Raw genomic sequence first — 12,050 nt, forward strand, 5'->3', positions numbered from 1 at the left:
AGCTTAGTTTTGAATTAATAATGTATTTAATTTTACTGTTTCAAAATATTGTGTGTTATTATTAAAATATAATCCTTATGAAACTGGATAGTTAGAAAAATATTAGTTTTAGTTGTAATATGAAACTACTGGAGAAAATGGAAAGGTGAAACGGATTTTTTTTTTTTTTGCTGATGCTGTATAAGCTTCCTTGCATAATTTGTCACTACTAATACAGTACCAAGAATTCTTAGAATTGGTTTTTCTTTTTTCACTGTGAGATTATTGATTTGTTTTTGAAAATTGTAGCAAAGCATCTTTGCTATCATACAAATGACAGACAGAAATATCAACCAAACCTTCAATGTTAAGTGAAGGTTTGGTTGATGGACACTCTTCACTGGTGGGCTGTTGCCTCATCCCATTGGTATTTAGTCACATCAGATGTAGTGGTCAAAATCTAGGCTGCTTCTAAATGTCCCATGATAACATCTTACATAAGAAATTCAGCATTTTCATCCTCCAGAAGCAATTTTAATGCTGGTGAAAGGCATTCTTGTTTTCTTCCATTTTTCGATTCCACAATTTCAGTCTTTGAAAGTTGTCAGATACCCGGCTAGCCCAATCACTGTATAATCATTGCTTTGCACTGAGAAATTCAACTTATTGATTTCACCAAATATATCTAATGGGTGCTAGTTTTATTATCTGTTTGAAATTTCAATATTATGTAATGCCACAAGTGTTGGATACTTCCTGATGACTGCCACCTGACCACAGAATGATGAAATGTGTGGGTCTGAGCCAACATTGAGTACATTTGGCTAAAGGTTTTGTTCTTTAGCAATCTCACTTGTATAAAATTTGCAACCTGCATGACCTCTTTTGTCACAATGTTGAACTCTGCTTCCTGGAAGCAAGGTCCCCTATGTGGAGGCAATAAAAAAAATTTTCACCTGCAGATTCACTTCATTCTTACACAAGTCATGGTGTGCTGCAGACTCTTGATTTGCCATCAGTGCTCAAATGTCGAAACAGCATAGGTTGGATCCTCACTAGATAAGAGAAATTTTTCTTCCGTATTGTAGTAGGCAGTAACTAGTAAATGCAATTCTTCTCTAAGTTACTTGTCTCAGATATGCCAGACAAGCTGTACTTGCTACCTGGGAGTCTAAAATGCTGATGGAACTGATATTTGGGTGACACTCAAGCAAGTGGACCCAATTTTGGCAAAGTCTGGGCAATCTGTGACAACCAAATCCTCTGCTTGCACCTTCACAATGGTGGGACTGTTAGTAATCCTGGGTATAACCCCATGCACAAGCACACTGGGTAACCACCCATGTGAACCAATGTAAGCAGGAGTCTGTGTGGCACCCACATGGAGGAATGCTACCCCTCTGTGTTACCAGGCAAAACTAGGTGGTAGATGATTCTCATCAACCGCTGCAATACCACCACTTTGCTTATTGGAGGCTTGAAATGGTGGAACCCGTGTCTCCAGAGCAGTTCCAGTCAACCCTTCCCCATCTCTTCCATCATTCAGTATGACTGATGACTTGAGGTTATGATGGAAATCATGGTGAGATCCAATCTTCCTTACATTTCAAGGGTACTGCACTAAAACAGTGTTCGCAGGCTGGCCGCTAGTTAGTACATCGAACCAAACCTATTGGTAACTCTTTAGGAGGCTTCCAGATCAGGTAGTATATAATCTTGTTACCTCTACTCTAGCCGGGTGGGTAAAGTGCCTGCCTGGCAACCCAAAGGTCGCGGGTTCGATTCCTGCCTCGGGCTTGGATCAAAGTACTGCAAAAACCTTGGGAGGTGCATTATGGCCACGAAACCTATATGCCAACAACTCCCAAAAAAAACTGCCAGATAGACTGGAGGGTGTCTGGGTAGTGTGTATGCAGGAGGCATTGTAGAGGCCACGTTATGTCAAGGATCTGGGTATATTCTTACCATGTGTATGCCATATCCAAAAATTTCATTACTTCATACAGCACCCACTTTTTCTTACTATTGAATACACACCACGAATTGTCAAACTAATAAGGCAAGCTTATCTGTGAAAAGATCTAAACCTCCCAAACATTTCCTAGTTCATTTCACAAATATATGTGGTCTCAAATCTAATATTAATGATTTCCACTTGCAGTCTGCCAAACCCCATGTACTTTTTCTGACAGAATCTCAGTTATTGGTTGATTCCACTACTGCTCATCTCAGTTGCCCAAATTATTTGCTGTAGGATTCCTTTTGCCTCAAAGGTGGCACTTGTGCATATGTCTGATCCGATATACCATGTCAGAGACTAGGTAATTTGGCATCTCCTCTTTTTGATCTCTGGCTTAATTTCTACCTCATTGTGTCAAATTCATTTGTTGTCTCTGTTCTCCCAACTCCACTAATCACTTGGAGCTCTTTGACTTCCTCCCTTTGCAACTTGCATTTCTCCAGTCCAACTTTCCTAACAGTGTGGTCATTTTCCTTGGTGGATTTTAATGTTCAACTACAGCTGGCTTCCATTTTTTGTCACACCAACACAGCTGGTTTGAGATGCTGAGGCTTTTGCAATTACTAACGACCTTGCACAGATTGTTCTTTTACCTACAAGAGTACCAAACAATTCCTAACCATGCAGCCAACACACTTGATCTTTTTCTCCCAAACAACCCTTCTAACTATACGGTTGAAGTGAGTGGTCCTTTAGGCACCTCAGATCACAACTTGGTGATTGTCTCTTCTCCAATGGAGCCTTTATATCATGGCTATTCCTAACCTCTTGTTTGGCATTACAAGAATGCAAAATGGAATGACCTGCAAGATTTATTTTCTTCTTTACCTTGGACTCACTAGTGTTTTAAAACTGATGTCAATGTTTGCTCAGATCTTGTCAATGAATATATCTGCAATAAGGCCTCTAAGGTTGGGATTATTCATACCACAAATTTAAACATATACACCAACCATTTATAACTGATTTAGTAGTAAAATAAAATGATACAAAAGACTAAAATATTATTTACAAAAATATGATTATTTACAAAAAACTAATTAACAACAAAAATAAAATTAAATAAGTTAAAATGCATTAAAATATAAAAACACTATTAAAGCTTTTGGTGTCTGCCTCCTTCCTCAGCAATAATGAAATTTAAGCAACACATCCTTAAGTACCAGGTTCACAGCACACGTGGATGACCAGGCGCATACTCGGTATTCCTTTCACTTGAACCGGAAGTGGTATGGGGACGTGGAAAACTAAAACGTTTATCTCTGGCAAAAACCACCGCCTCGAAAAGGGGGTGAAGCCTAACTCCCCTGTCTGTTTATGCTATTGTTGCCAGAGGATCCAATCCACAGACTTTCCAGCCACTTGCGATCCCAGAATCTATGCGCCTGGTAAAGGATGACAGCCTTGTCGGGGGAGATCTGGTGTTGTTTTTCCCAATAGTGCTCAGCAATGTCAGATTTATTGAGCTCTGCGGTCCGTATCGCTCTTGAATGTTCTCCCAGACAGTCCTTGAGACGCCGTCCTGTCTCTCCCACGTAACCTTCCCCACAATCCGGGCATGTGATCTCATATATGACCCCACTACTAGAATCCCTAGTAATGGTGTCTTTGACCTGTGACACTACTGTGTGCAACCTCCGGCCTGAGAGCTGTACACAGCATGTCAGAAAATCGCGAAGCATCCTCGCAATGCAATCCAACAGGCCCGGATAGTAGGGAACATACACTGTGGTAAGCGGTACAGGCGGAACTACCCGATTGGGCTCTTCCTCTATTGTATTTATCAATGACCCTCTGGGGGTAACCGCACCTCATAAGATCCGTCATTATTTGCCTAATTTCCTTCTCCCCCCCCCCCCCCGCCTCAGAGGATGTGTCGCTTAAATTTCATTGTTGCTGAGTACTCCGAAAGCTTTAATAGTGTTTTTGTGGATTTTAAATTTATATTTTAATGCATTTTACAAAATTAGTTTTTTGTAAATAATATTTTAGTCTTTTGTATCATTTGATTTTATTTTACTATTAAATCAGTTATATAATATCGGTGTAAATACACCATAGTTAACCCATAGATATGAGCTACGATTGTAGCGTTGAAGGCATCGTTTTAATTGTCTCATAATGTGGTTGCCTTCACAACAAGATAGCTACTATTGAATTACTTCAAATAAATAACGCTTCTCTAGTAGAGCAGGTACCCAGGTAATTTACCTGGGTACCTGCCCGCCCACTGATGATGAAGCCGCACAGCTTCGAAACGATCGTCTGGGTGGTGGTACCGCTGAAAATAAATAACAGTAGTCTTCTCTACTAGAGAAGCGTTATTTATTTGAAGTAATTCAATAGTAGCTATCTTGTTGTGAAGGCAACCACATTATGAGACACAATTAAAACGATGCCTTCAACGCTACAATCGTAGCTCATATCTATGGGTTAACTATGGTGTATTTACACCGATATTATATAGTTAATTTTCAAAACCCATAAGGACTATGCCTAGTGCATTTAATTTTCTAAATCAGTTATAAACGGTTGGTGTATATGTTTAAATTTGTGGTCTTGTCAATGAAGTTATTCTTGTAGGAATGGAATCCTTTATCCCACACTCCGCTTTAAAATCTCGTTCTTTATCTAAACTTTGGTTTTCCAATAAATGTGCTAAGGCCGGCCGTTCAGGAAAAGAATGTTGTAATTGGCTTGTTTCCAATTCTTCAATTTTTTTTCTGCCTACACCAAAGCTCGCAACAATTGTAAAGCAGTTATTAAGCAGTCCAAACCAGATTTTGAGGAGGCTAAGAGTAGAAAAATTGCTCCTTGCCCTAATAGTAGCCGAGCATTCTGGTCTGTTGCCAAAGCTATTGGCTGCAACTTTTGCCTACTGTACACCAGAAGTGAGAACAGAACCACATGGTTCTGTTCTCACTTTTAGTGTTTCCTGACCTGCTAGCATCCCATTTTGATTCCAACTTGTGTATTAATGATCTGGATAAAACTACTCATTATTCCCAACAGGTTCCATTAAATGCCTCCTATGATCTTCCATCAGAAGGATTTTGACGAAACTTGAGGCTCAAAAAGCTCCAGGTCCTGATGGTATTTCTCCATTTGTTCTCAAAACCTGTGCTTCTGAACTTACTACTGTTCTTTGCCGCCTTTTTTTCGCTTTCTTATTCCAAAGGTGTTTTTCATTCTGCTTCGAAATTTGCTCATATCTAGCCAGTTCCTAAAAAGGGTGACAAATCCCTCCCATCTAATTATCGTCCCATTGCAATTACTTCTACTCTTAGCATTAGTAGAGGCATACGATGCAAGAAAGCAAGCTTATTCAGCATCAGCCAAAAAAAAAAATCTCCATTTCATCCCTCTATTCGTTCCAAATGCCTGTCCAGCTCAGCCTCCGTCCCATTTCATCACTCTATTCGTTCCAAATGCCTGTACAGCTCAGCCTTAAATTTATTTAGGCTATTAGTTTCCACAACAAAAGATGGAAGCCTATTCCACCAATCAACTACCCGCTGGCTAAAGGCAAATTTCCATACATCTATTCTACAACTATCTTTCCTGAATTTGAAACTGTGCTTCCTCAGGTTCTTAGTCTGAGCAAGACAAAGAATCCCATAAGCATTCAGCTTGCTTAACCCATTGAAGGCCTTATACACCTCAATCAGATCACCTCACAGGTACCTACTCTCCAGGCGCTGAAATTTGCAGAACTTAAGCCTTTCTTGGTGAGAGCACCCCTTTGTTCCCCTGACCAATCTTTTTGCCCTTCTTTGTACTCGTTCTAGCAACCCTACATCCTTCCTAAAATGAGGCCTCCAGACCTGTACACAGTACTCTAGGTGTGGCCTGACCATTGCCTTATAAAACGGGATTATCATCTCCCTGTCCCTGCTAGCAAAATTCCTATATCTTATTGACTTTGAAAAGGTCAATGATATATAGGATGATAGCACATTGCATTCCACTTTTCATTTTTAGAAACCTTTCCCTGCTCAGTCAGCTTCAACTTCTCGAATATCTGCTACCAGTTCCTTAAATTCCGATCTCCAGGTAATTCTCCAGTGGGGCAATGACAACTTAGTTGCTCAACCCATTGAAGGCCTTATACACCTCAATCAGATCATTAGTTGATTTCAATCCTTCTAAAACTCAGTCTTGTCTTATATCTCACAGAGAATTTTTCTGTGCCTATGCTTATCTTTGGTGACACTTCGATTTCTAGGCAAGTTGATATATATCTTGGGGATTAACCTGCCTTCTAATCTCTCTTGGCATAAGCACATTACAAATATTGATTCCTCTGCATCTAAAAAACTGGTTTTTCTCTTTCGCTCTCAGCATTACTTTTCTTCCAAACAGCTGTTCACTTTGTACAAATCGCAAATCCGCCCTACCATGGAATATTGTTCCCACATCTGGGGCGGTTCCCCCAAAACCTCTCAAGCTTCTAGATTCCATTCAGAAGAGGGCAGTTAGGTTAATTAATGACTCATCGCTAACTGAGTCCTGAGTCTCTCCATTCGCTGTCTCATAGACATACTGTTTCTGCTGCATGCCTTTTCTACAGATACTTCCATGGGCACCGTTCTGAATTGGCTTCTGTAATTCTTGCTCTCTTTCAAAACAGTCCGAATACGTGCTGCCAACAGCAAACTTCAAACTCACAGAACCAACTTTTCATCTTCCTCGTTTATTCATTCAACTGCCATTTTCTGGAACAACCTTCCTTTGTACGTATTTCCTGAAAATTACAGTCTACAGAAATTCAAGTTTAATGTCAACAAATGTCTTCTCAACCTCCAACCCAAGCCTGGTACTAAGTACTATACTATAGGTTATAATACCTCTCGTGTTTGGAGTGTTCATAAAAAAAAAAAAAAACGACTCCTGATTTATGAGGAGAATGTCTTTTTGAGTAAACCCCCACAGTAATTCTGGCGTTGTTACCAAAGTTGTTTTTCACAAAAAAAATAATCATCTTAAAATTGGTGTTTTAAAAAAACATTCTGTGAATATTTTCTTTAACCAAGTATTTGTATTCTATTAAAAGAGTAAATAGAATACATGGCCATAATTTTTCGATTAACCAGAAGAAAAAGAAAAAAAAAGACATTCATGTTTGAGGGGCATATTGCATCATATTACTGAAATCATTTTACTACACATAATTAATGAAAGCACTTTACCTCCCTATCAGGGCTGGCTCAAGGTTATATTGTGCCTCTAGCACACATTGCCTGATGACACCCCCCCCCCTCCTGCCAATATGAAAATTTTCATTTTTTTGAATATGAAAGTACAAAAATAAACACTTAAGAAAACAAAGAAATCCACAAATAAATTTCTTTGAACCTATTCAATCTCATTAATAAATATAGAAGTCGCAAATTAAGATGGTTGTCTGTGTTGAAATATTGTTTAAAAATGTGTAAAATAAATTCCTAAAAGTTTTCATTTTGGATTTAATATCCTATTAGTTTTTAACATTTAACAGCTGCCAAACTCAATGCCAGATCTCTCTTGTGCACCAGTTAACACAGCAGCAATCTTCAGGGCAGAATGTGTTGTTTGCACAGGAGCTAGTTATTGTAGGTAACTCAATTGTCAGGGAAACGGGAAATATTGTGCAAAAAGGATAGGTGGAATAGGAGCAGGGTATGTTTGCTTCGGGCAAAAGTTGATGACGTTGTAGAGCAGATATCTTTTAAGGACACAAAACGTGATATTGTTGTACACGTTGGCACTAATGACATTAAGTGTCGGAGATTTGCAGATTTACTTAGCAAGTACAGGTCAATGTTGAAAAAAAGTCTCGAGTCAGGGTTAAATTTGAAAATGTCTGCAATCCTGCCCAGACACTATAGGGAGTATATGTTGAGAGCCTTGTCAATCAGTTCGGCCCTGTAGAGATTGTGCAAGGCTCATGGGGTTGAATTTTTCCCAGCGTGGTCTGTACTTGTTAACAGGAGAGAAGCAATGTTAGGTGGGTAGAAAATCTGCTAGCTTGGGGGGTTTACAGACTAATAGATTAACAATGGCTTCAGGCAGAGGTGGAAGTGATTCTTGCACTGCTTCTATTGGAATGGAACAGCAGCCTGGAAAGCAAGTTGCTGGGGGTTTCAAAAGCAGCCGAGAGTCATCACGAACAAAATTAATACGTGGACTGTGTTAGAGTAACTAAGAGTAAGACCAGGTGCATGTACACAATGCTAGGAGGATAGTAAATAAATTTGATGAATTTGAAGTGCTGGTCAAGACATTAAAGGTTGGAATATCAGAGATAATGAAACACAGCTATAAGGAATGCAGAATTGGAATTTAGGGATTATAGTGTGTACAGACGAAAGGAAGGAAGAAGGGGTTATGCTGTTAGTTAAGAAACAATCTGACGCGGTGCATCCAGTTGACATTGGTGGACAGTCAATGTTGAGTCAGGTTGGTGTGACAAGCACCAGGAATGCAAAAATGAGGGTAGGAGTTTGTTGTAGGCCTAATGACTGATGAGTACAATGAACAGTTATACAGAGAAGTAGAGTGGGCCAGTAAATGAGAATGTCTTATAATGGGAGGTTTTAACTGCCCAGGTATTGAGTGAAATTTGTGGGTTGGCCACACACACACACTAGCAAGACTTTTGTGGATTTATTGGATGATTGTTTTCTACAGCAGCATGTTTGAGAAGCAACCAGAGGGAGTAATACTCTTGATTTGATTATCAGCGGTGATTATTCCTGCATTAAGAATTTACAAAGACGGGATTTACTACCGTCAGGGCTAAAGGATTAAATTTTGCTTTCGTAATGGTGACTACAGTGGTATTAGAGATTTTTTAAATTCTATACATTGGGACTGACTGATGATATTACCAACAGCAAATTTTAAATGAGAAGCATTCAAGGAATTAATCGTGGAAGCTACTAAGCTTTTCATACCAACTAAGAAATACAGTTCAAGGTTTAGGCACAAGTAGATGTCAGATGAACTAATGAGACTCGAGTCAGAGAAGGAAAATGGATGGGATGCATATAAATTATCAGGAGCTGGTACATACGGTGGCGGACAAAAAAAAAACTGATTCACCTTAAAAAAAGTAATATTTGTAGTGAAACGTATAAGATATTGTCTGATTACAGTCATTTTGTTTGTTGCAAAGCAAACGTTATTGCCCGAGTTAACGCTTCTGTTGCAACAGACAGTAATTGCAAGGTATTCCATCAGCCGTTTCTATAAATACGGTGGTGTTGGAAGAGTGTACACGCTCATTAGTATCCTGTTTTGCAGAGGTATAAGCATGGCTCCAATCACCTGAGAGGGCATAAATTCAAATTGAGGAAAGACAGATGTAGGATAGATGTGCGGAAATTTGCTTTTAGCCAGCGGGTAGTTGGTTGGTGGAACAGACTTCCATCCCTTGTGGAAGTTGATAGGCTAAATAAATTTAAGGCTCAGCTGGACAGGTATTTCGAACGAACGGAGGGGTGAAGTGGAAGTTTTTTTTTTTTTGGCTGATGCTGCATAAGCTGCTTTCTTGCATCATATGTCTATGCTAATGTTCAGCTGACACCAAGAAAATAAAAGTAGCTGTTGCTCTGTCCCAGGAAGGGCTTTCTACGCGTCCTATCACTGATAAAATAGGCTGCGACCAGTGAACAGTATCCCGGGTGCTGAAATTACAGCGTGAAACCAGTGATATGAAATCAGACCTGGATCAGGCCATAAGAGAGTAACTACGCCTTCCCAAGATCGATATTTGAAACGGCTATGCCTTCATACTCACCATGCTAGTGTTCCTGATCTAAAACTGGACTTTGAGATGGCCTCTGGTGTTGAAACACGTGGACGAACTATCCAAAGACTGCTTTCGGAATGTGGTCTGAATGCCTATCGTCCCAAGAAGAAGAAGCCTTTGTTGACCCAAACAAATGAAGAAGCGACTTTCTTGGGCTAAAACACATGTTCCATGGACAAAAGAGCAATGGGACACCGTCATCTTTTCTGACGAATCGAAATTCAACATGCATGGCTCAGATGGGAAGGGATATGTCAGAAGACGAAAATCGGAGGCATACTGACTGCATAACACCAACTGTAAAGTTCCCAGATGGTCTGGGGATGCATAACAAGCAAAGGGGTGGGACGAATTAAGTTTATTAACATAACGGTGAATGCAGAAACATACACGACTACATTGGAGGAGTGCCTGAAACCCGTTATTAGGGATCACCACACAGACGTCCAAAACTGCATTTTTCAACAGGACTCAGCAAAATTGATAAGTTTGTCTTCTAGTCTCACAAGGCTTAAAACATACTTACACTAATGTTTCCCCTCGTTTTCCTCTCTTAAGGTGCAATCTATGATTGCACCTTAAGAGACTGGACCGGCAACAGTTCAGATTTGAACCCTATTGAAAATTGTTGGTACATAATATCGTCTAATATTGCTCGGAAGAAGCCAACAAGTAAGGTTCAGATGCAGGAGAGCATTGTAAGGGTGCGGTACCACGAAATTGGGCAACCGTATATCCCGAAGTTGATTAACTCTATGCGAGATCGTTGCAAGGCTGTAATTGCAGCTCGAGGAGGAACAACAAAATATTGAGGACTTATTTTGCTGATTTACAGTACATAATACTATTACGTTAACTTATCATTTCAGTTTCTACACATAAACTCAATAAAATATCTTTCGTTGTCACGACTGCCAATTGCATGATTTCTCATATTTCCATTAATTACACATTTTACCTTTGGGAAAATATTTATGGCAATTAGGTATATCAGATGTGGAGTCTTTTTATTGGATCTCATTCACAGACACTGTGCTGTCACTTTATTAGGTACACCTACCTAGTAGCGTGTTGAGCCTCCTTTAGCCTTCAAAACAGCCTTAATTCGTCTAGGCATGGATTGAACCAAATGCTGAAAACGTTGTGCACGAATGGAGTACCATGCAGACATTAGTGTGTCACGCAGTTCCTTGAGATTCGACGGAGGTGTAGGTCTGCAGCGAACAGTCCTTTCCAGCTCATCCCAAAGATATTCAATAGGTTTGAGATCCGAGGGACTTAGCGAGCACTGCTGCAAAGAAAAGTCGTTGTCGTGTTCCTGAAACCATTCCATAGTGATTCGGGCTTTATACACTGATGCATTAATCTGCTGGAAGTAACCATCTGAGTGAGGATAAACCGTCAACATGAACGGATGCACTTGGTCAGCAACGATGTTTAGGTACGATGTGGCATTCAGACGTGAATCTGTGGGTATCAATGCACCCAACACGTGCTAAGAAAACATTCCCCACTCCATAACACTGCACCCACCACCTTGCACAGTAGTCGTCAGACATGACGGGTCCATGGATTCATGTTGCTTTCGCAAATTCTGAGCCTTCCATCAACATGATGCATCAGGAACTTCGACTCGTTAGACCAGGCAACTGTTTTCCAATCCTCGATAGTCCGGTGCTAGTGTTGCTGTGCCCACAGGAGGCGTGATGTGGCCGTCGGCTGTTGTAGCCTGTTCATGACAAAATTTGACTAGTGGTCCGTTGTGATATTTTGTTCTGCGCACCAAGGTTGTATTCTGACGTGATGTGCGACATTATGACCTGTCTATTTGCTTGCACAATTCTAGCCATCCTCCTCTGACCTTTCTCATCAACAAGCCATTTTATTCGACAGGAGTGCCGTTGAGAGGATGTTTTCTGCTCGTTGCACCATTGTCGATACACCCTTGAAACTGTGGTGCGTGACAAGCTCAGGAGAATTGACGTTTCAGAGATGCTTTGTCCAGCACGTCTTACACCTTCTACCATGCCACGTTCGAAGTCCGTTAGGTCACTCCTTTTCCCCATTCTTGCTACGGTTTGTACGCTTAACTGATACTAGAAAGAGTGTTCTGCTGCATTTATATCCACAACTGTGATCATGTGACTTGCAATGTTGTGGGACAAACCATTTGTGTGCACAGCAGGGGTGTATCTAATAAAGTGGCAGCACAGTGTATATTCCATATAAATACAATCAAAAAAGCAATGAAGCCCAATA

The sequence above is a fragment of the Mastigoproctus giganteus genome, chromosome 10, assembly GCF_048544385.1.
Source record: "Mastigoproctus giganteus isolate SK-2022 chromosome 10, ASM4854438v1, whole genome shotgun sequence".
NCBI lineage: Eukaryota > Metazoa > Arthropoda > Arachnida > Uropygi > Thelyphonidae > Mastigoproctus > Mastigoproctus giganteus.